The 25,727-nt window shown below is 36.1% G+C and overlaps 1 non-coding gene and 1 pseudogene across 1 annotated transcript; one reads left to right on the plus strand and one right to left on the minus strand.

The window, feature by feature from the left end:
- Positions 1 to 11,128: 11,128 nt before the first annotated feature.
- LOC114891404 lies at positions 11,129 to 11,235 on the plus strand. The gene has a single exon (XR_003792510.1). It is a non-coding gene; the product is annotated as a U6 spliceosomal RNA (small nuclear RNA).
- Positions 11,236 to 25,343: 14,108 nt separating this feature from the next.
- LOC114891299 lies at positions 25,344 to 25,499 on the minus strand (annotated as a pseudogene).
- Between the last annotated feature and the right edge of the window lie 228 nt (positions 25,500 to 25,727).

The raw sequence follows: 25,727 nt of genomic DNA on the forward strand, positions 1-25,727 counted from the left end.
TCAGAATCTAAGCCGGTAAATTAAGGCAGAAGCCAGTAGAAAAGTAAATTGGGGCAAGAGAATATGCTCAAATGTCTGTTCCCCAAAAGAATCTGTCAAGCTAGGAGTGACCTCAAACTGATAGTTATGGGATGAGGGATTGGCTGAAGCACATACCCAGGCAAAGAGAAGTGACATGGAAATGTAAAGAGACGAAGGGAGTTTTCAGTCAAGACTCCAGCTCCAGGATCAGATTGACCTGCATTTGCCCCTCAGGTCCTTTGTTCCCCTCCTGCACATTCCTGGACAAATCACTAAATCTCTTGGATACTAAGTTTCTTCATATATGAAATGGGAATCAAAATAGACTCACCTCATAGGGCTGAGATGAGGATTCAATGTGAGAAGAGCTGTAAAGTGCCAGCCACAGAAGAAGGCTCAATAAATGCTTCTTGTTGCCATGAAGTAACTGAAGTATTTGAAATTGGGGTGCAATAAAGCTTACCCTAAATCAGCAGCCAATATCCAGTGTAGGCTGTGTTTTGCTTCAAATATTAGTGAATCAACATTTTTTAATTTAGTCTTTTTTGCACTACCTTTTGCTTTCTCTAACACATTACAACTTTTGAAAAAAAAAGTAAACCTTTTGCTTTCCTGAAAAATATATAATTTAAATAGAGAAATCTTACCCCCCAAAATTTCATGCTGCACATTTCACAAGTCAAAGGCATGTGGAATAATGAAATCTATAAAATTAAAAATAAATTAGTTCTTACAGAGTCAAATAACACTAGCACACAGAAACCTTATTCATGACAGGATTTGGGTGAATCTACTAAAATATATATACATTTGTCAATAAATCATATAAAAACATAGCAAGTAGGAAAAATATGTTTATCAATGTAATTTCTTGTTTAAAAGATATTATAACAACAGTAAAGTCAATTAAAAATAATAAAAACCCTTGTTTCCAAAATCTTAATAAGACTACTTTTTTATTTTTAACATCTTTATTGGAGTATAATTACTTTACAATGGTGTGTTAGTTTCTGCTGTATAACAAAGTGAATCAGCTATACTTATACATACATCCCCATACCTCCTCCCTTTTGCGTCTCCCTCCTACCCTCCCTATCCCACCCCTCTAGGTGGTCACAAAGCACTGAGCAGACCTCCCTGTGCTATGCGGCTGCTTTCCACTAGCTATCTATTTTACATTTGGTAAGACTACTTTTTTAAATTAAGATACGCTACCTCCCTTGATCATACTTTTACAAACTTCAAATTATATTTTAGTTAATATTAAATAACAAATATATTCATGTAACAAATATATGCATGATTTTTAAAAAAGAAGCCTATTAATTCCACCAAACTAGAATAACTATTATAACAACTTGATATTTTTCTTTTTATCAAATCCAATTTTGTCGCACATGTATACATGTGTGCTTTAAAAATTATTTTTATTTTCCTTAGAGTAGATACGATATAATTTGCTAATTTTTCCACTTGGTTGGCTACAAAATAAGTATAGTAATTTCCTGGAAGTGTAGTGATTTTTATCTTCATTGGCATTTGATTTTGGGGCCCAGAGTTTTGACTATTCCTAATTATGTTAGCAAAATATAACATCATAATTGCTCTCATTTCCATTTACATAACTTTAGTGATACTAAATATACCCCACAAATTTTGTTTTAATCTGTATATCTTACTTTGTATCAATGTGTTTTGCTCATTTACACATGGGGATCTTAGATATTTCTTTTCAATTCTTTTAAATTTTTTATATGATAAAATATTAGCTTACTGGTAACATTTTAAATACAAGTATTGCCTCTATAGTTAACATTTTGGTTGTTATTTCAAGATAACAATTTTATAAAGTATTTATAACAGCAAGATTTTTGAACTAATATATACAATATAATTGATTTGTTTATCTTCCATCTCCCCCAAATGAAGACTGGTTAAATTCGTATCTGCAAAAGAGTACAAAAGATTTTCTGCAATTCTGCTTAATTTAATTGTTAATTTTTATTCTTTTAAAATGTGCTATCTTAAATCACAGATTTATAGGATCATTTGTAAGAATTCTATGGTTGAATCTTTCACAGGACATAGTGGCACTGTAGGTGCCAGGCAAGACAGTTTCTACTTAGGTTTGAAATTCTTATGACATTTCAAGTCCATTTTTAACTTAAAGAGAATGAGAAATGGCAAGGACTTCAAATTTACAGTGTGCCTGAGGCGGAGATGGGACTGAATTCAGCTGGTACTATTATTCATGGTAGACAAAGCTAAAAATTGAAGTGTATTCCTTAAATAGTATATTAAATGTGTCTTGAGAAAAAGTTCGTTTAATGAGGGAAAGTTTTCCAATTTTAGGCTTTTTAAATGACTAAAGCCATTATGAAATGCAAATAATCTGAACTGAAATTATTTTGTCTTTAGGTTTGAGGGAAAACTTTATATGAGTGCTTTATTTTTAAGAAAAAGTCATACTTATAGGTAGTAAAATCTGGTCTGTAAATTTCCATAGTCTCAATTTAAAAGAACACATCAATGTTTTAAAACTTTTTAAGAAGTGAATTTCTTAAATGATCATTTAAGTTAATTAATATAAGCAATCAAGTGGAAAAGAATTACACGCTTTCATTATAAACCCTAAGTCTTAGAACATTTGGATCATCAAGAAAATAACATCTTACAAGTTATGATGATTATGTGTCAACTTGGCTGAGCTAAGTGATGCCCAGATAGCTAGCATAACATTATTTCTGGGTGTGGCTGTGAGGGTGCTTCCAGCAGAGATTAGCATTTGAATCTGTAGACTAAGGATGACACTCCCAATGCGTGTGGGCATCATACAATCCACTGAGGGCCTGAATAGAACACAAGGAAGCAGAGGAAGGGAGAATTTGCTCTTTGCTTGAGCTGAGACATCTATCTTCTGACCTCTAACATCTGTGCTCCTAATTCTCTGGCTTTCAGACTCAGACGAGGATGCATGCCATTGGCCCCCCTGGCTCCTGGGGCTTTCGTTTTGGACTGGAACTGTACCACTGGCTTTCCTGGTTCTCCAGCTTGCAGATGGCAGACCATGGAACTTCTCAGCCTCCATAATCATGAGCCAATTCCTATAATAAATCCCACCTTATGTATATCTATATATAGTTCTGTTTCTCTCTAGAACCTAATATACAGGTTAAAGGTTGATTAACTGTCTAAAGAACTATTTATAGGAGATTGGGAAATGTCAAGCTTATTCACTTGCATTCTCGCTTTCTTCATTATTCACCCTAAAAGCAGGAAAACAATGTACTTTAGAAGTGATTAGTTTACCCCTTCCTTATGGTGATGAGCTCCTTGTTAGTCTCAGAGTCTGGAGTTCTAGAGTCTTGCTCTACACAGTTTGTTTTTGGCACATCTGTTCTTACACAAGATCCTCTGTATAGCTGAACTTTGCAATGCTCAGCCTACGAATGTACAATTCAGCTTTCAGGCCCACTCTTAATCCTTATCTCATTTGTTAAGACCAGTGCACTGTTTATCAGTGAATTCTCGAGGCACTGTGACTGCTAAACCTCCCCATAGGCATCTTACTGATATCACTTTCCAATCTCAAGAAGCCCAGTTTAATTGAACACAGCTGGCTCAAAGGTATGAGACCTTGAATCTCATCAGCAATCCTTCTTTACTGTGTAATCCACATGCAGTGTGATTTAAGCCACTTCCTAAGTTTTGTCTAAGTACATTACCCTCCAGAGATTTCATTTTCCTCTAAGAGGGAAATTGCTCCTTTGCTCTTCAATTACATGTGTAGATAAGATGTAGTATGACAGCTCTTTTGGAGAGGGCTTCCACCATTGATCCAGTATACAATATACCTGAAGCTGTGAAATCTTCTGGTATTACTCATGAAAATAAATATGATGCAGGAGGTGAAGCCTGCAAAGTTACAGCTGGCACTTGCATCTTTAAAAAGGAGGGGATATTTTCATTGCAATATTGAAATATCATTTGTTAGTTTCCACATGTGTTAAACTTTATAGAGTTTATATCAAGTGATATGTAGAAATACAAAAATAATGATTGACTATCTGTCTTAAGGAAACTCAAAATCTATTTCATTAATGGTCATATTTTTCAACATTTATTTTAATTATAAAAATAACTAGAAGTTAAATTAATCATGATGCATTGCATCATTTTACTGTGTGACTCATTTCACTAATAATGACTATCTACCAGACTCATTTTATTGATTCATTCGCATATTTGTTTAACATATATGTGTGTATAAATATATATAGAGAGAGTTATTTTTTTTTGAGTGCCTATTAGGTGTTAGTGAGAAAGACAGACAAAAATTTAATAAATACATTATATATACTCAGAAGATATGGCGGCCCTAGATGTGTGTCACTAGTATCTCCCTTCAAGAGAAAATCTGCTGCAAAAATTGCAGTCGGCCTACAGCTTCCAGAAACAATGCCCTTGGAATCTGCATCCACCCTAGAGCCATGAGTGGACAGCACCAGCCAATGACCGGGCATCTGGGGGAGTAGGGCGTATCCACTTTCGCCCATCACAACTCTCCTCTAACAAGCCATCTTTGCTCTGGAGCTCTCTGTTGGGCTGGCCAAGAACTTCCCAGGGTTGCACTTTAGTCTAAAGCTCTGTTCAACCCTCTCTTTCCCTCCCTCTTCTCCAATACCTGTCAGAACTGCATTGTGGCTTACCTACACCTGCTCCTTTTCTCCTTATCTTCCACAGAAATACCGCCAATTGAATTACTTGTGCTTCTAACTCTGTCTTGGTGCCTGCTTCCAGAAAGACATGACCTGACACAGATGGTGATAAATATAATTTAAAAAATGGCAGCATGATGTGGTAAGGGGTTGGGTTTACCATATGGGAAATGGAGGTTAGCAACTTTAAAGCACGGTAAGAGAGGTGTCCCTGAGAAGATGAATTTTGAGTAAATCCTTAAAGGGAAAAGGAGTGATCTATATGGATAGCAAGACAGAGGGAACTGCCAGCCAAAACTCCCTTCGAGACCCATATGCTGGTTCAGTGTGATGGAGGGAGGCCGCATGCTCTTCACTCATCATTGAAAAAAGCTTGTTGGAAGAAGGATGATTTCATGAGTCCTTACCTGATGTAGAAGTCACAGTTCTCAAGCTGTGAAGTCAGGGACGATGTTCCCACAGGGCAGCACTTTAATGAAGTCATGCTGGTAGGAAAGGAATAAGCCAGCGAAATGGGTTTGCATATATTTTTATAAGATGAACCATTTTCTTAGAAGGAGTCAAAGTTGGTATGAAATTCTCTAGTGGTTTTCAAGCACTTATAAGGATAAAAGCTAAAATATATGATGTAATAGTTATAAAAAAATTAGAGTGAAATGCATTGTTAAAATAATGCACATGTACCTTGTATATTTACTCTGAATTTTTGTTCATCTTTCATCAGTATTATTGTACATATCTTTAGGAATAATGTTTTGAAGTTTTTCTGTTTCATCCCATTATGAAAACAATAAAAATACAAAACGAAACCATTAGATTACTTTGGGTCTCAGGATGAATATACTACTCTGCTGTCAATTATTCTCAAATCTCTGAAAAATCAGTTAAAATGCCCTCTTGAGAAGCAGCTAAAAAATAAAAGTGTCATATGTTCCTCTGGTTTGAAACAGAAAACCAAATAATGTGGAGTAAATACACAGGGAGGAAATGGGAAGTATGACAAGATAAATGAAGTTAAATAATTCCCAAAAGTTAAGGCTGCCCTCTGCCTATATAGTAGTGGAAAAACACTGGACTGGAAGTTATAAGTCACCAAATGAAAAGTGCTAATAGCGTGAAGGAGGTGAATGACACGTATACAAGAGGCGGAGTAGATGGAAAGCATATTTGAATTGAGGTGGGTATGTAGTGAAGAGTTGGTTAATTAATTAATTTTTTAATTAAAAAAATTATTTATTTAATTTTATTTTTGGCTGTGTTGGGTCTTCATTGCTGCGTGCGGGCTTTCTCTAGTTGTGGCGAGTGGGGGCTACTCTTCATTGTGGTGTGCAGGCTTCTCATTGCGGTAGCTTCTCCTGTTGCGGAGAACCTGCTTTAGGCTCTCAGGCTTCAGTAGTTGTGGCACGTGGGCTCAGTAGTTATGGCTCGTGGGCTCAGTAGTTGTGGTTCGTGGGCTCCAGAGCACAGGCTCAGTAGTTGTGGGGCACCGGCTTAGTTGCTCCGCGGCATGTGGGATCTTCCTGGACCAGGGCTCGAACCTGTGTCCCCTGCATTGGCAGGTGGATTCTTAACCACTGTGCCACCAGGGAAGTCCCTGGTTAATTTATTATAAGCCTTGCAAATGCTCAAATGGAATCCAAGATGAAGGTTGAAGAAAGAAGCCTAATAAATCTTAAATCTCCCAGTACTTAAAGAAGAACTGAAGTGCACATATCCTCAGCAAACTTTTCAATTCTGACACTCTCTTCTGGAAGGAGGGGCCTGTCAAAATAGGTTCCAGTGGTCAAATGATGGATCTTCTTCCCCAACACAGAGCAGCACTTTCTGGTTTGATGAGAAAATGTTAAGTTTACCCTTTGGATGTCCAGTCCCAGTCAGTGCATTGCTTTAACAACTGTTTTCCAGGGACTGTAGCAATAAAACATGGCAAGAGCAATGGATTTGCAGCAGATGAAGGTGTTGCCAAACCCCCAAAGCTTTGCCTGCTTCTGTGTTGACAGAGGAAGGCAGAGGAACAGATGCTAGAAACAAACAGTTCTCAGGGCAGGAAAAATAAACACTAAAGGAAAACTGTATTTTCCCAGAACAGATGATTAAGAAATTAGATGATTAAGAAATTAAAATAACTGATCATAAAGGCTAGGTCCAGATGCATTTATTTCTGACCACCCAAAGAAAAGAAACATTATGGACAAAAAAAATGCAGATCTCAGAGATAACTAAATTCCCTATGAAACTCTGGAATATACAGAAGACAAGGAAACTATTTTTTTTATTTAGAAAGGAATATGGGCATAATAGTTACTATAATGCTATCTGACTAAATATCAAAAATAATATTGCATATACTTACTAATTATTGCTATCAGATTAAGGTAATGATGAAAATTTTAATGATTAGTTTTTTTTAACTTATAGAAAAACAGCAATTAATGTTTTGGTTTTTATTAGTGCTTTTAACCAAAAATTTCTCCTGGCATTTCTTGAAGTTAGGTGTGGTCATGTGACTTAGTTGATCATTGAAATGGGTGGAAGTAATGGGTGTCACTTGCAGGTGGGAGATTTAATGTCTAGTGCATGATTCACCATGTCCCTTTTTTCAGTCTTGGCAATTGTGGAAGCAACTGAGTTGCAGTGTGGTGTCCTGAATAAGATGATGTACAGCAGAGCAAGGTATAGCAAAACAGTTATAATTCTAAGTCACTAAATTTGGAATTATTGCAAAGCATAACCTTGACTCTCCTGATGGATGCAAATATTTAGTAAAATCAGCATATTCACAGGATAACAATTCAATTTTTTATTCAATGGCTTTTATAGAAAAGCAGTTGTGTGGAATTTTACCCAAAGAGCTTTGGCCAGTTCAAATAAATAGAATTAGCAGGTCTTGTGCAAAAGACTATGTCATCTAATAAATATTGAATAACCTAATTTTTTTTCCCCAGAAACATTAACATATAGACATGATTCTCATTTCAGAGCTAAAGAATCTGGGAACCTGTGCATCACATGCACTAACTGAGACTCAAAAAGCAGTGATACTAAGAAGGGTGAGGTTGGAGTACCTAAGTAGAGGCTGAATTTAGATTTTTAAATCTATTCTTGGGCCTGTACTATAAGAAATAAGGATTTGAGCCCAGAAAATTGATCCAAAGACGGGCAATAAATCAAAGAGGGCAGGGGAGGGACCAGGTGGTATAATATGTTACATTTTACAGCATTAATGAAAGACAGGCAACCCCAGATCCAAGAAGCCCAGATAGCCTTAAGCAATACAGATATCAAAACAAAATAAAACAAACAACAACAATGAAAACAACTTCACACAGACACATCATAGTCAATCTTCTAAAAACCAAAGATAAAAATAAAACTTAAAGGGAGCCTATGAGGGGGGCGGGAGTGAAGCATTATGTAGAGAGGACCAAAGGTAAGAAATACTCAGAGTTTTCAACAAAGATTTTACAGGACAGAAGACAGTTGAATGGGAATGTTTAAAATGCTGAAACAAACAATAATGTCAACTGGATTTCTATATCTAATGAAAATATCTTTCAAAAATGGAGGCATAATAAATACTTTTTCAAACAAAGACCAAGAGAATTTATTGCCAGAGGCCTGTAATGCAAGATACGTGCAAAGAAATTCCTCAGACAGAAGTATGAAATCTGATGGAAATTTAACATTAAACTCTTTAAAAGATAATCAATTTTAAAGACAAATTGTAATAAAGTACTCTGAGTTTATGACATATGTAGAAGTAAAATGTATGAAAAATAGTTCAAAAGTTGGGAAAGAGGGAATGGAAGTATACATGAATGGTGTAAAAATATTTGATAGTACTAATACTAAGTTAAAAATGTTTATTGTACACCCTTGAGAAATTCACTAAAATTTTTAAAAAGTGACATAGTTTTTAAGCCAATAGTAGAGATAAAAAAGAAAAATAAATAATAATTAATACAGAAGAAGGTGGGAAAGAGGAATAAAGGAATAAATAACAGAGGTAGCAAATAAAAAAACAGAAAGCAATATGATAGGTTGAAATCCAACTATAACAATAATAACATTACATATAAAAGGCAAGTCCATCAGTTTAGATAAAACACAGTAGACTACCTATAAGAAACTACAGTCAGTAACCCTTGTGAACATAGATAAAGATTATCAGGAAATTTAAACAAATTGAATCCTGTAATATATAAAAATGAAATATATATCATGACCAAATGGGGTTTCTCCCAGGAATGGAAAACAGTTTCAACATTCCAAAATCAGTGACTATAATTTACCATATCAACAGAATAAAAAAACACATAATCTTCTCTATTTTATGCACAAAATTATTTTACAAAACTCCACATCCATTCATGATAAAAAACTCTCAGTAAACCTGGAGTAGAAGGAAACTTCCTCATCTTGACAAAGGGTCCACAGAGCCCTGTATGATCTGGACTCTGTTACCTTTCCCACTGCATCACTTTATACTCTCTCACTGGCTCATTCTTTATTGGTTGCACTGGATTTCTTGCTGTTCCCCAAGATGCCAGCCTATTCGCACCTCATGGACTTTGTTTTAGCTGCTTCCTCTGACTGGAACTTTTTTCCCTCAGGCAGCTGCATGGATCATTCTATCGCTTCCTTCATTTTCTTGGCCAGATGTCACATTCTTAGTGAACATTACCACAGCCATTCCTTTCAAAATTCCCAATCACTCTCTCTGATCTGCTTTTGTACTTATTATTATTTCTTTTAATTAAGACATTTTTTTTAGAAAAGCAGTTTAAAGTTCACATCAGAACTAAGGGGGAATGTAGAGACATACCTCACATTACTCCCTGCCCCCTCACACATGCACAGGCTCCCTCATTATCAACATCCCCACCAGAGTGGTACCATTTGTTACAACTGATGAACCTTCATTGACACATCATTATCACCCGAAGTTCATAGTTTACATTACAACATTACATTTCATTTTTGGTGTTGTACATTCTATGGGTTTGGACAAAAGTATAATAACATGTATCTCTAATTACAGCATCACACAGAATATTTTCACTCCTCTAAGAATCCTCTCTGCGCTATATATTCATCACACTCCTCCTCTCCATCAACCCCTGATTTTTTTTTTTTTTACTGTTTCCATAGTTTTCCTTTTTCCAAAATATCATATAGTTGGAATCATACAGTATGTAGCCTTTTCAGATTCACTTCTTTCACTTAGTAATATGCAGTTAAATTTTCTCCATGTCTTTTCCTTTTTTGATAGCTCATTTCTTTTTCACGTTGAATAATATTCCATTGTCTAGATGAACCACAGTTTATTTATCCATTCACTTGCTGAAGGAAATCTTGGTTGCTTCCACATTTTGGCAATTATGAATAAATCTGCTATAAACATCTGTGGGCAGGTTTTTGTGTGGACATGTTTTTAAGTCCTTTCGGTAAATACCAAGGAGCGTGACTGCTGAATCATACGGTAAGAGAATGTTTACATTTGTAAGAAACTGTCAAACTCTCTTCTGAAGTATCTGAACTATTTTGCATTCCCACTAGCAATGAATGAGAATTCTGTTGTTCTACATTTTCTCCAGCATTTGGTGTTGCCAGCATTCTGGATTTGGGCCATTCTGATAGATGTGTAGCGGTATCTCATTGTTGTTTTAATTTGCACTTCCCTCAAGACTTATGATGTGGAATATCTTTTTTGTATGTTTATTTGCCATCTGTATATCTTCTTTTTTAAAATATAAATTTATTTATTTATTTAGTTATGGATGTGTTGGGTCTTTGTTTGCTGCGTGCAGGCTTTCTTTAATTGTGGTGAGTGTGGGCTACTCTTTGTTGTGGTGTGCAGGCTTCTCACTGTGATGGCCTCTCTTGTTGTGAAGCACGGGCTCTAGGCACATGGGCTTCAGTAGTTGTGGCTCGTGGGCCCAGTAGTTGTGGCTTGCAGGCTCTAGAGCGCAGGCTCAGTAGTTGTGGTGCACGGGCTTAGTTGCTCTGTGGCATGTGGGACCTTCCCGGACCAGGGCTTGAACCTGTGTCCTCTGCATTGGCAGGCAGATTCTTAACCACTGCAGCACCAGGGAAGCCCCTGTATATCTTCTTTAGTGAGGTTTCTGTTAAGGTCTTTGGCCCATTTTTTAATCAGCTTGTTTGTTTTCTTACTGTTGAGTTTTAAAAGTTCTTTGCCTATTTTGGATAACAGTCCTTCATCAGATGTGTCCTTTGCAAATAGTTTTTCCCAGTCTGTGGTTTTTCTTCTTATTATCTTGACATTGTCTTTCACCGAGCAGAAATTTTTAAATTTAATGAAGTACAACTTATCAATTATTTCTTTTCATGGGGTGTGCCTTTGGCGTTGTATCTAAAAAGTTATTGCCATGCTCACTTCAGCAGCACATGTACTAAAATTGGAACGATACAGAGAAGATTAGCATGACCCCTGTGTAAGGATGATGTGCAAATTCATGAAGTGTTCCATGTTTAAAAAATAAAAAGTTATCACCACACCAAAGTTCATCTACGTTTTCTCCTATGTTATCTTTTAGGGGTTTTAAAGTTTTGTGCTGTTTTACATTTAGGTTTGTTATCCATTTTGAGTTAATTTTTATGCAGGGTGTAAGGTTTGTGTCTACGTTCATTTCTTTTTCTTTTCTTTTTTTTTTTTTTTTGCATGTGGATGTCCATTTGTTCCAGCAACATTTGTTGAAAAGATTATCTTTGCTCCATTGTCTTTCTGTTGTTTCTTTGTCAAAAATCAGTTGACTATATTTATGTGGATCTACTTCTGGGCTCTCTGTTCTGTTCCTGTTTTTTAAAAATAGTACTTCCTTCTAACAACTATGCAATTAACTTATTTTTATGTTATTTTTTTGTTTATTTTACTATGTAAGATACATAAGAGCAAGCATTTTTTTTTAAACTACTGTATCCCCAGTAAAGAACACATTTCACAATATATATAGACACTCTGTAAAAATTTGTTGAATGAATAAATGAGTGAATCACTGAATCAGAAAGTTTCAAAATAAGGTATAATAATACTGACTGCTTGAACTTAGTAGCTTCTGTCCTCTGGTAAATAGAGATGTGAAAGAGGGACTTCCCTTGCTCTTGAAGAAAATACAAAGTTTTAGATCCTATATATTTTTAATTTACAGATTCTATGTCCAGAGCTGGTAAGATTCTAATTCTTGTTTTTAAGAATAAATGTAAAAGGAGTCTGACAGACAGAGAGAGATGAGTGCTATATTGAGACAATAGGAACTATACTCCATTTCTTATTTTTTCTCTGATGTCTTTGAAGTTTATTAAGGAAAGGGGACATTCTTTTTCTCAAAAGAATTGTGATTTTTCTCCTCTTTTCTTGGAAATCCCTGTGGATGGTACTGAGCTTACAGAATCAGGCATCAAAGAAATATCTATTCTGCACTGTAGTGAACTAAAGTAGACTACACTTTAAGAACTGTTGTTTCCTTATGCATTTCTCCCTTTGGAGACGTTGACACACACATTTCTGAAATAACTTGGAGCACTGGGTATGTTTCACCTACAGGCTTTTGCTTATCACACAAAGCTTCTTGGCTTAAATTGTGCTTTGGTGGACGTCCCCCTGTGCCTGCAACTAAGAGGTGTGGCTTTCACAGGGATGGCAACTCCTGCGCGAAGAGCAGCCTGTGTGATAATTCAGACATAACTAGGTCAATTTCCTTTACTTATCATTTTGCCATAGATTGTATTCATGTTTCCTTTTTTCCTTGGAGACAGTGTTTCAAAATGTAGAAGTAATGAATACATTGAGCAGTCTCTCTTGAAAGGAAAGTATTACAATGAGATAAATGTTATTAAAATATATTCCTTGAAGGGAAGTCATTCAGGGCAAGGTAATTTTGCTGAACATATACTTGGTGTTATAATAATATTATACAATACTACTTATGTTATTTTATTGGGATAATAATAACAGTTTCTATTTTTCTTCCAAGCCACTCAGGAGAAATTGTTTGTGTTGTGGGGGAGGGCAGAGGTGTTGTTTCAAAAAGGCTTATTTCATTACCTGATGTTAGTTTAAGGAGAATTTATTACTTTTATATTTAGAGAGAGATGGCCATTGGATAAATTTTTCAAATTACTATCTAAGGTCATGCAGATATGGACAGACTATGATTGTTATTTTTAGTAAGGGCAGCTGAATAGATGAACCCATAATGATAAATCCAATATAATCAAAATGTTTTTGTTCATCCTTGACTGAGATACACTTTTTCACAAAATATCATTTCTGAAAAGAAATTAGACTAAGATGAAGTGCATTGCTTTTATATTTTGGAAGGATTAAAATTTAAATAAGTAGGAATTGGAGGCCCATAGTGTTTATTTTTTCTCCACTAGAGAGGAGGGGTGATTTGTGAAATGACAGCACTAGAAACAAGGAAAGCTAATTGTTGGAATTCGGCACAATTCCAGGAGAGAGAATTGAAAGCTTCATTTTATCTCTGATTGATCAATAGATTATGTTCACTCAAACAACATTTATTAAACACCTTCTATGGGCTGAGCACAGTGCTAGGAGCTTGGGATGCAAATATGAACACACTGAAACTCTTGGTCTCATGGAGTATATGTTTCAAAAATAAATTACTACATATGCTTTCAGATGGTAAGTTTCTTATGCAACTTGGTTTGCACTGTAAAATGATATTTTATCAAAAATTTTCTGATTATAGATATGGTATGTGAAACTACCCATAACTATTGTCTAAACAACTGTAAACATTGTTTTATCTTTCTAATTATATAACTATATTAAAATATCGCTTTTCACTTAGTATCTATTTGTACATTTAAACATACTGATCCTAACAGTTATAAGATTACACAGAAATAAATAATCTATTCTTCAGCATTTAGTTTGCTTTGAATTTCCTGCTGTTAGGAAGAAGATCTTTGTAAAATGTCTTTGGGTGAATCAGAAATCATTTTTAGGATAAATTCCTATAAGCGATGTTACTCAAAACAACAATAAGGAAATTTTAAAAACTTTTGGTAATATTTTCAAATTGTACACTTTGCAAGAACAATCTATTTTAAAGCTGTTCAGTTAGGGTCTTAGATTAGTGACAATTTCCATTCTCACTTTCATTCTAATATTGGTTATTGTGTTGCATATTCCTCAGTACTCTGTGCAAAATGCAACATTTTCTCAAACATTATTCACTTATCTTGCTCCTTCAGTTAAGAGGATTATGGTGATGGATAAATAAAATTGCAGAGTGCACATAATTTCTTGGAATGACAAAGCCTCTGCATATATTCAAATTTGACTTCTGCATTCTCTGGTTATTGCATTTTCAGAGTTAGTTTTCTTTCTTTTTCTCTTTTTTTTTTTTTTTTTTTCCAGTACGCGGGCCTCTCACTGTTGTGGCCTCTCCCGTTGCGGAGCACAGGCTCCGGACGCACAGGCTCAGCAGCCATGGATCACGGGCTCAGCGGCTCCGCGGCATGTGGGATCTTCCCGGACCGGGGCACACACCCGTGTCCCTTGCATCGGCAGGCAGACTCTCAACCACTGCGTCACCAGGGAAGCCCCAGGGTTAGTTTTTATCGGGGAAGATTTCACCTGTGTTCGTGAAAAGCAACAATGCATTGTTCAGCATAACTCACTGAGGTCACTCTAAATACCACACACTACCCTAGTTTTGTTGCTCTAAATACCATTTTTGGCATTGGGAATCACCAGAGAAAGGGAAGAAAGTAACCCTGAGCTACTTCAGCTCAATTCAACAAGCGTTTATTTATCGTCTATGACATATCTGACTCTATCTAAGTACGGGTACTGTAACCATGTGAGTTGAGGCCCAGTTACTTTGGGTATTGCATTTAGCTCTGGAATTTCCTCACAGCTAACAGAAAATTCCCAATACTTGGGATTATGTTCCATATGGTGCCCTGTGCTATTCTTTCTATATAATAATTATGATTTATGTTTTTCTCACAAGAGCTATCCTGTAGTATTCAATTCTGAGAAGTAAAGAAAAGAAAGTGTTTCACATTTTCTAGACATACATCAACTGGAAATTGACCGATTCCCTGAATATGCCTTTAATATTGGTTAAACAGAGTCAATACGTGGGAGGTTTTTGCTAGTCACTTTGAATCACCATAAAAGACTGTGGATGTAGCTCTGGGAGAATATGATGGATGCTCAGTGCAGGGTAAAGTTAAGAAAGAAACTCAAAACTCGATTTAAGAGATAGAAAGGAAATGTAATTTCAAGAACATAAATCAAAGTTTGTTTCCTGGAATGTGTGTTTTAAGTGAATCTGATGTTTTGCTGCTTAGTCAATAGAAATTGAAAGTATAAAGAAGTGAATTCTGAGATATATTTGTAGTCTTATCAGATATTGCTGTGCCGACGTCTCATTTAGTGTGGTGATACCCACTCATGGTGAAATATTATATATATATATATATATATTTATATTTATATTTATATTTATATTTTTTCTTCCTCCCACCCTCCCTCCTTCCCTCTCTTCTTCCTCTTTCTTTCTTTCTTCCTTCCTTCCTTCCTTCCTTCCTTTCTTTCTTTCTCTTTCTTTCTTTCTCTTCCTGTCTTCCTTTCTCTCTCTCTCTCCCTTTCTTCCTTTCCCTCCCTCCCTACCTCCCACTCTCTCTCTCTCTCTCTCTCTCTTTCTCTTTCTTTCTTTCTTTCTTTTCTTCCCTTTTGTGTTACATGGTAGTAAGGAAGCCCCATCACATCAGAATTCTGCTCAGAAAACCCCTGGCAAGGGACAAACTGCCAAACACAGAGTGAGTGTGTATGCCAGATTGAAATCTCCATGTGATTTTGTCATGCAGCATAATGAACTGGCAGCTAAAAATAAGCACAAGCAGATTGCCTTTCCTTCCTTCCATTTACAGTTATTCCTTTGGAGAATATTCTTCGCCTTTGGATGGAGCTGAATTCCAAATATTTGGCTCATTTTCCAAATACAATTTTGAAAAAATTCTATTTGCCCTATCAGACAGATGACCCTCCAATTTATCAGCTCTGGCCTTAGATTACATTCTCCCACTTTTTAAAGATGCACATAATAGCATGGCCTTAAAAGCACTGACTTAAAATTATCCTTTTAATAGGAGGAAACTCGTTTTTTTTCCCCCAAAATGGTTTTCAGCCCTGTCTTCTGTCTGAAAGTGTATCTGAATTCAAGAAGACCATTGTCAGATAACTAGATGCGTGTGTGTGTTAATAATGCTCAGAAATTGCCAGAACTCCTAAGATTAATTCTATCTTCTAACTAGAGGAGGAAAAAGAAAACAAAAACAACTGTTAAAGAACCTATCGTTGTAAGTAATTTTTTTTTTTTTGTAGAAAACATATATTTTTGTCTATTAAACCCGCAACTGAATATCACTGCCTGGAGCAGAAAGACATGAAGCAGTTGATTAAAAAATTTTGCATATCTATACTATAACAGTAGTATAAGTTAAAGCTGTATTTTAAGAAAGTTGTGGTTTAGTGGAAAAAAGGTTCAGGGTCCTGAAAGAACAATAGCAAAAGGAGCCAATTATCTTTAAATTATCTGGTTCAGTAGGAAGAATCCTTTCATATTTTTTCACCAAAAGCATTTTTAGCCAAGCCTAATATCACTATTTCATACTAGTCTGTGTTTTTCCTGGACACTGAGTGCCTTTGGGTCAAATCCTGGCATTGCTATAGTGTTCATGATTTGGGGTAAGTTACACAAAGTTCCTGAGAGTTGTTTTATTTGTCTGTTAAGACATGAGACACAGTGTGAGGTTTCACTGAGTACATGTGAAAAAAAGTCTCAATTTTGTTAGATTTAGGATACATTGGTTCACTTATTCTGTCATTTGAACTAGAGAGCTACCAGCTGGACCCTTGTCCCTTAGCATATATTTTACCTTCATTAAGAATTAATGAGGTTCCTCAGCTCGGCAAAGGACACCTACAAAAACCCTACAGGCAACATTACACTTAATGGTGAAAGACTAAATGTTTTTTCCTAAGATCCAGAGCAAAACAAGGATGTCCACTCTCACCACTTCTATTCAACATTGTACTGGGGGTTCTAGGTAGGACAATTAGGCAATAAAATGGGAAAAATAAAGGCAGACAGATTGGAAAGGAAGAATTAAAACTATCCTCATTTGCAGATGGCATGATCTTATTATAGAAAATCCTAAGGAATTCACTAAAAAAACTAGTAGAACTAATAAAGTTCAGCAAGTTTGCAGGATTCAAGATCAATATATTTAAAAATTGTATCTCTATATATTTGCAAAGGAGATTCCAAAAATGAAATTAAGAAAACAATTTTATTTATAATAGTATCAAAAAGAATAGTACACACATAGAAATTAAACAAAAGAAATACAAAACTTATGCTCTAAATACTGTATAGCATAGCTAACAGAAAACAATAAATGGAAAAACATTCTATTTTTCATGGATTGGAAGTCTTAATATTGTTAAGATGGCAGTATTTGGCAATATTCCCAAATTGATCTACAGATTCAATGCAATCTTTTTCAAAATTACAGCTAGCTACTTTGCAGAAAATTACAAACTGCTCCTAAAATTCATGTGGAAATTCAAGGGATCTAGAATAGCCAAAATGATCTTCAAAAAAAAAAAAAATAACAAATGTAGAGACTCACACTTTCAGACTTTAAAGCTTACAACAAAGCTATAGTAATCAAGACTGGCATATACAGAACATTAAAACAGAATTGAGAGTCCAGAATAAACCCTCACATTTATGCCCAACTAATTTTTTACAACAATGCCAAGATCCTTCAGTGGGGGAAAGAATAGTCTTTTTAACAAACGGTCCTGGATATCCATACACAAAATAATCAAGTTGAACCCCTACTTGATATCATATATGTAAGTTAAATAAAAATGGATCAAAGAACTAGGTGTAAGAACTAAAACTATAAAACTCTTAGGAGAAAACATAAGCATAAATCTTTGTGATTTTGAATTAGTCAATGGTTTCTTAAATAGGACATCAAAAGTGCAAACAGGGCTTCCCTGGTGGCGCAGTGATTGAGAGTCCGCCTGCCGATGCAGGGGACACGGGTGCATGCCCCGGTCCGGGAAGTTCCCACATGCCGCGGAGTGGCTGGGCCCGTGAGCCATGGCCACTGAGCCTGCGCGTCCGGAGCCTGTGCTCCGCAACGGAGAGGCCACAAGAGTGAGAGGCCCGCGTACCACACACACACACACACAAAAGTACAAACAATAGAAGAAAAAACAAATAATTAGATTTTATAAAAATTAATTTTGTACTTCAAAGGATAATGTGAAGAAATTAAAAAGGCCACAGAATGAGAGAAAATATTTGCAAATCATATGTTTGATAGAGGACTTGTATTTAGAATATGTAAAGAACTCTTACAAAGCAACAATAAAAGGGCAAATTACTCAATTAAAAATGGACAAACACTGTGGATAAATATTCTGTCAAAGAATAGATACAAATGTCCAGTAAACACATGAAAAGATGCTCAATGTCTTTAGCCATCAGAGAAATGCAAAAAAAGCACAATAAGATACTACTTCACACCAAGTAGGATGGCTATAACAAAATTGACAGATTATAATTGTTGGTGAGAATGTGGAGAAATCACAGCCCTCATACACTGCTGGTAGGAATGTAAAATAGCACAGCGTCTTTGGAAAACAGTTTAGAAGACCTACAGAATGTTAAGTACGGAGTTACCATATGAACCAGCAATTCCACTCCTAGGTATGTATCAAGAGAAATAAAACATATGCACATACAAAACTATGTATTAACTATGTTAATATACTAAAAACCATTGAACTGTACACCTTAAATGGATGAATCGTATGGCATGCAAATTATATATCAATAAAGCTATTAAAAATGGAATTAATGAATGTAAGTGGCTTTTAGCTTGTGTGGTATGAACACATCAGACCATACTTCCTATAAAAAGCAATCATATTTAGACAGGACATATCTAGTTGGAATAAATGGCTAAATTCATGTGGGCACCAAAAGCAGTGTAGTATGGAACATTTTCTGTTTGGCTAAAGTAGCAATTTGATGTAAAACAAATAAAAATGGAAAAGTCAAGTTAACCTGTAATTGATTTACTAGGAATGGTATGTATTGGTATGCACATAAGAGAAAATAAATATTACACACATACATATACATATACACTATATATATACTATATACACTATATACGCCTGTGTATGCATGTATATACAGTTGTGTTTTTATATATGTTTTATTATTATTATTTTTTTTTTACGGTACGTGGGCCTCTCACTGTTGTGGCCTCTCCCGTTGTGGAGAACAGGCTCCAGACGCACAGGCTCAGCGGCCATGGCTCGCAGGCCTAGCCGCTCCACGGCATGTGGGATCTTCCCGGACCGGGGCATGCACCCGTGTCCCCTGCATCGGCAGGAGGACTCTCAACACTGCGCCACCAGGGAAGCCCTATTATTATTATTTTTAAATTTATTTATTAAATTTATTTATGTTTGGCTGCATTGGGTCTTCGTTGCTGTGCGCAGGCTTTCTCTAGTTGCGATGAGCAGGAGCTACTCTTCGTTGCGGTGCACGGGCTTCTCATTGCGGTGGCTTCTCTTGTTGAAGAGCACGGGCTCTAGGCGCACGGACTTCAATAGTTGTGGCACACGGGCTCAGTAGTTGTGGCACGCGAGCTCTAGAGCACAGGCTCAGTAGTTGTGGCGCACAACAATGTCCCCTGCATTGGCAGGCAGATTCTTAACCACTATGCCACCAGGGAAGCCCTTATTATTATTTTTTAATCTGGAGAATTTTAAAATTTGGGGATGGATATTTTCAGTTACTTTTTAAAAAAAATATATACTATAGTGATCATAGAAAGAAAATGGAATTCTATATGTATGCTGTATGTAAGTGTCTGTGTTTATATACATATCTATATATATCTGTATAAAGTGTACTTCACATGTTGAATGAGTTAATGATTGATTTCTTACATTTTCAGCTCTGCACAGAGCATCTATAATAAATAAAGCAATGGAGTGAATGCAGGGATTTCCACGCATATCCAGTAATGAGTGCTTCTAAAATGATACAATTTCATCTTATATTTTAATGTTACTTCTCTTCAGGGTGTTATGTTTGTGCTATTGGAAAAATGTTATATTATTGTTTTCATACTCTGAAGAATATTGTGCCTGAGAGGAGACAACTTTTCATATGCAGAGGCATAGGCAAGTGGGAAGTTCCTTCTTCCTGCTTGTACATTCCAGGAACGTAACCAGGGAACAAAACAGGTTACTAAAAAGAGAAAGAGTATAGGACTGATTGACTGCTAATTTAAAAATTGGCAAGTGTCCTATGTAGCTAGCTGGCTTGAAAATTATCCCAAACTAGAGTCATTGCTGGTTAATTGTAGACATGCATAAGCATCCAACTCAGTCTGTCTCCAAATGACACAAGTGCTTCTTGTATGATGGAAATGCAGGTGAATGTTTCCTACATGCCTAGAGAACCAACCTAGGTTTAGTTTTAGATGCTCAAATGAAAGCTATGCCATACTGGTTTCTTTCTTTCTGATTCTCCTCACCATGTCTGAACACAGATACTGGTGTGAATGTACATTAGTGTATAGTTTATAAACAAGAAGAAAGCAACAAATGTTCCCTATTGATCCCTAGACCATGTACTGCATTAAACATACAGTGTAAAAGTGGTAATGAAAGTGGGTAAATCTTTGTGCGTTTATTAAAAGTTACAATCTGATATTTAAGTATTTTGAAAACCACTTCAAAGTGAAATGAGTATTTTGGTTGATATTTGGGTTATCTTTGATTATTAATATAAAAGAATTAGATAAAAATAATCTAAAATGTTGGCAATTTTTATATAGTTAGAACTAAGTATTTTACTCCTCCTCTGGCTTTGCCATCAACAGAATTATTTAATGATTATAAACAAGTGATATCTTTTTTGTTACCTTAACAACCCCTAAAATTAGCTTCAGGGATTTCCCTATCCATCATTCTATGTAGGCTAGCTGGGGATCCACTCTCATCTTCAAAGTCTGCAAAAGTGACTTAGGCCAAAGCCATTTTGCTTAGAGATGAGCAGATGACCAAAACTAAGCTTTAAGTATGAATCGTATGACCTGTATAGGAACACTCAGAAAGAAATTTCCTTCTTATCTGTTGGTTGGAAATTAATTGGCTGCTACCATGTAACCACAAGGGAAGCATCCTTCTGAGGTTGAGGAGTAATGCTGAGGTTGCCCAAGAAAATGTAAGAAACCAGACCCCAAATATATTATTAGTATTCAGCCAGTAACACAAATCAATAAACTACTTTTTGCTTAAGACAGCTTCAGTCAGGGTTTCTATCATTTGCACTGAAATGAACCCAATTTCACAAATTGTGGGAAATCCTCTTTACACTGAATAATTGCTTTTTACCAAAAATTGTAGTGTTTTAGAAAAAGTTAGATCTGGATGTGATGGAAATTGGCTAAGCCTTAAAAATATCCCACTGGAATTACAACTTAAGAATTCTCATTTTATCTTTGTCATTCTTTTCTTAGAAATATTGTTCTTTTCCTCCAATACAGAAGGTGGTTGACATAATTTTATTAAGGCTTTACAAATTATGAGAAAGTAGATGGAGGTAAGACACGATGCCTTCAGAAACAAGGATCCTGCTGCATTTTGTGTTTCCATGTTTGATGCAAAAGTATCAACATTTCCTTTGTGCAAAAGTAGGACATTGAATAGTCACAATCTTTAGGCATCCACAAAGCTACCAGGAAGAGAATAAGAGGCACAAATGAAATTTTAGCCTTATATCTTGACTTATGGATGATGTTAGTCTTGATCAGGTCCTTATTTCAGGGATCTTCTGTATGTTGACTTATTCACTTCTGAAAAAGATAGTTGTAGTCAAAGAATAAAAGTGCCCAGTAATCTCTGTTAAGCTTTGCCCACCCAGTATCCAGATCATGGTAGGCAGGAATTTGTATGCAACCACAGGCTTCTGACTCAATGGTGAGGGGAGTTTGGTATCAGACACTTCCTTGAATAGACTGTAATAAAGATCATCCCTGATTTAAGGCTTGGTGCTCCTCCTGTATTCTCTGAAACTGAAGCCCACTCTCAGCACTCCTTTCTGCATTTTTCCTATCCTGTTAACATTTATCACTATTTATCACATGTCCTGGTTCTAACGTGCAGGGACTGTTACTCAGGTTAACTTTGACTGAACTTTTGAATATTTCCTCCTTTTCTCCAGTCTTCTCTTTCTTCAATTAGATTGTGGTATAGTTTGATCAGGCAGTCAGACATTCAAAGGGGTCATCATACCTAATTCCAATTTCAGTAAAAAAAATATGTATGTATATATATATGTATTTATATATTTTTTTCTGGCTCTTCTCAGAGCATGAGAATTCTGCCTTGCTTGTTCTCACCTTTCTTCTAGAAAATAAAATCCATCTCAAAGTGTTCCTATCTGCTTGCCTTTTGCTTCAAATACAGACTCCTTTAGCTTCCCTGTTACCAAGCTTCACTCACACATGAGGAAACTTGGCTTTTAGTTGGGGCTGCTGACAACTCTGTCCCTGAATTTTTCTTTTAGCATTTTCAGCTGTAACCCTTGGATCCAGTCCTTCCTGACAAATCCTCACTGTCTATGGGACTTCCCACTGGTGGCTGCCTTTCCTTAAGGGTGTGCCCTTGTCAGAGTTCAGCTCTTACTTCCTGACCCTGTGTTGATAATGCATTCTGATACATCACAGCAACTCTTTTCCCTTGGTTTTCAGTTCTCTTTGCCTAGTTGCCCAAAGGAATAGCAAAGGGTTTTTCAAGCTATGAGATACATTATGACTGGATTTTCATTGTGTTAAATATTGTAAGATATGGGCTTTTAAAAATGTTTCTTAGGAATCACCATTTCAGTGTTGGGAAAGTTTAGAATCAGAGAATATCTCAAATTTTAAAAAAAGGTGGATTTTGTTTGTATTCTTCTTTTGGTCTTGCTTTAAAAAATATGTGAACTCATTATATAATAGTTAGTAATTCTAAGTAGTTCTCTTTTGTTCTTAATTTAGTTCATTGTTTTTATTTGGTGTGAACTTCTAAATTTTATTTTTATTAATGGTGAGGAAAATCAAGCCAATAGTAAACATAGGGAAATACAGAGTCCATATGACTCAACCAATATAAACAATACCAACAATTTAACACAATGTGAAAGACGATTTTTATTTTTCAAGCTTTGTGTGTCAGCTTGACTTCAGGGAAAATAACACTTTCCTTGGTCCGCTTTGAAAACAGGGAGCTTTCTCTCCTCGACTTCCCTGAACTTTGTTAAACATTTGTTGCTGTTTTCTACTTGTCCTCTCTTTCTCTAATTAAATGGTGATATAGTTTGACAAGACAGTCAAAAATTCAAAGTGACATATGGAGGCTTTCCACTCTGTTTTCTATCTGGGAGAATTATGAAACAAGAATGAGGGAAAGGGGGAGGAATGGTGAAAAATAGAGTTATTGCAGTGATGAAGGGCAGAAGGAAATGTGATGTGAGACAGGAATGAAGCCAAACAGGTAAAAGAATTGGGGATATGCATTGGGTCTTTCTTTCTTTTCTTTTTTTTTTTTTTTTTTTTTGTGGTACGCGGGCCTCTCACTGTTGTGGCCTCTCCCGTTGCGGAGCACAGACTCCGGACGCGCAGGCCCAGCGGCCATGGCTCACAGGCCCAGCCACTCCACGGCATGTGGAATCCTCCCGGACCGGGGCACGAACCCGTGTCCCCTGCATCGGCAGGTGGACTCTCAACCACTGCGCCAACAGGGAAGCCCCAAAATGCAAATATTTTATACTGAATTTTTATATGAACTATGAATCCACATCTTCCCAAATCAGTGAAGAGTTATAGGAAGAAAAAAAATGTTTGACTTTATTCATTCCCGAAACGTCTCTATATTTCATATCCTATCGAATGGATTTTATGATGTTCTTTTTGAATATTTGCAGTCATTATCTGGAAAATGTAAATATTTTGAAATGTGTCATCAAAGGTATATATTATTTTCTATATTTTAAGCTAGCCAATATGAAGAAACATTTTGAACATTGCAGGTAGGATTCTTTAAAAAGAGATTAATTCCTTCCAAATAGCATCACCTATATGTAAACACAAAGTATAATTAAAACTGTAAGAGGGGCGGGGCAGATGCAACCTATAGCAGCCCTGCTCAGACATTGGTCCGCACAGCAGTGGCCCCTCCCTCTTCCCTCTACTCTGTATAAAAAGAACCTGAATTCAGACTGGGACAAGATGATCTTTTTCAGATGCTAGTGTGCCATCTTCTCAGTCTGCTAGCTTTCCGATTAAAGTCATTATTCCTTGCCCCCAAAACTTATCTCCCGCTTTATCAGCCTGTCTTGCTGCGAGCAGAGCGAGCTTGGGCTGGGTAACAAAACTACTTTTTAAGGCTTTGTACACTTGTATGATTTTAGGTGACTGTGTTTCTTTTATGTCTTTGCCGATTGTCTCCCATCTCTACTTGCCCCATTCTGGAGTGCCTTCCATCACTCTCCTAGAGTTTGGTTCTGTGAGTTAAGCACACAAGTTAGTCTTGTCTGTGTAGTTGGCTAAATTATTCAAAAAAAATTTTTTTTTTTGCTCCATCTGATGCCTTTAGTCATAGACACCTAACATCACACCCAAAGGTCAAACAACCTGAAACTCACCATAGATAGCCACTCTCTTCATATGCAATCCTCCTCCTTACCCCCAGAATGAGAAATTCTAGTACAAAAATGGGCTTCTGAATTACAGAACTAGTTTTATTTAAATTGCTTGGAAAGAAAATATCACTTCCCACCGAAAACTCATTTGTTCTTAAGACCCCGGCTAACATGTGTTGCTTCTTTGAGCAGATTAGAACTCTCCTCTCCCCACACAAACAGACATACCTCCCTTTGAGTAGATACAGCTCTGTGGCTGCGCAAAATTTTAAGCAGAGCACACACTAGATTTCTGCTGCCATGTGCTCCTCAGCTGGGCACCATTCTGCAATGACCCAGCATTGGGTCCTATATAAATTGTAATCTCCAGATTAAAAGATTTAGAGACAATTTCTGAAAAGAAATAGGTGATGGATAAATTGGAAACTGGAATAAACCTGCATGTACAAAATATTAAGTATTTAACTTTTACATTATACTGATAGGTTTAATTTTGACTATATTAATAATACACGTTTATTTTAGTAGAGTTCAAACATAAAGAAAAAAGAAAAGAAAAATACCAATTTTCCTAGAGTTAGCTGTTATGAATATGAAATTTTCATATTGTTTTTATTTTTTTCCAACAAAGCTCTCACTTATTTATTACTGAGCCAAAGCACTAGTGTAAAAACACTGACACAAAGAGAAAAATCATTTTCCCAATAAAACACATCCAGCTGTTCAGATAGTAGTGAGGTTTTCAGAGTGGTATGGTAAGGCTTAAGTGACTCTGACAGAGAATAAATATATGTGCCACCTCACATAGGGCCCCTTACAGACCCAGCTTGGTTCTTCTCCATTGTCTTCTCTTGGAGTTGTACCTGATGTTATTACCAGTTTTCATTTGAATCCATTGGGGAATGGAACAATTCTTCTTTCATTTCTTGGCCGGGAATCTCTTGACCCTGAGAGCCTTATGACAAGACATGACAAGGAGCAAATGCAACTGCTCATAGGATGGCAGAGAAGAGCAGAGAGAGCTGTTTTTATTTAAAAAGAAAGAATAAACATTACTCAAGTCACTTAACACTTATGTATATTGTAACAATAACTTCTAATTTTATAATATTTCAAAATGGATATACTAAAATTTACTAATCCTTAGTTGTTGGAAAAGTGAATAGTTTTAAGTAAAATATCTTTCTACAACTTGAAT

The sequence above is a fragment of the Monodon monoceros genome, unplaced genomic scaffold (assembly GCF_005190385.1).
Source record: "Monodon monoceros isolate NGI ecotype Baffin Bay Population unplaced genomic scaffold, NGI_Narwhal_1 Super_Scaffold_11, whole genome shotgun sequence".
Classification (NCBI taxonomy): Eukaryota; Metazoa; Chordata; class Mammalia; order Artiodactyla; family Monodontidae; genus Monodon; species Monodon monoceros.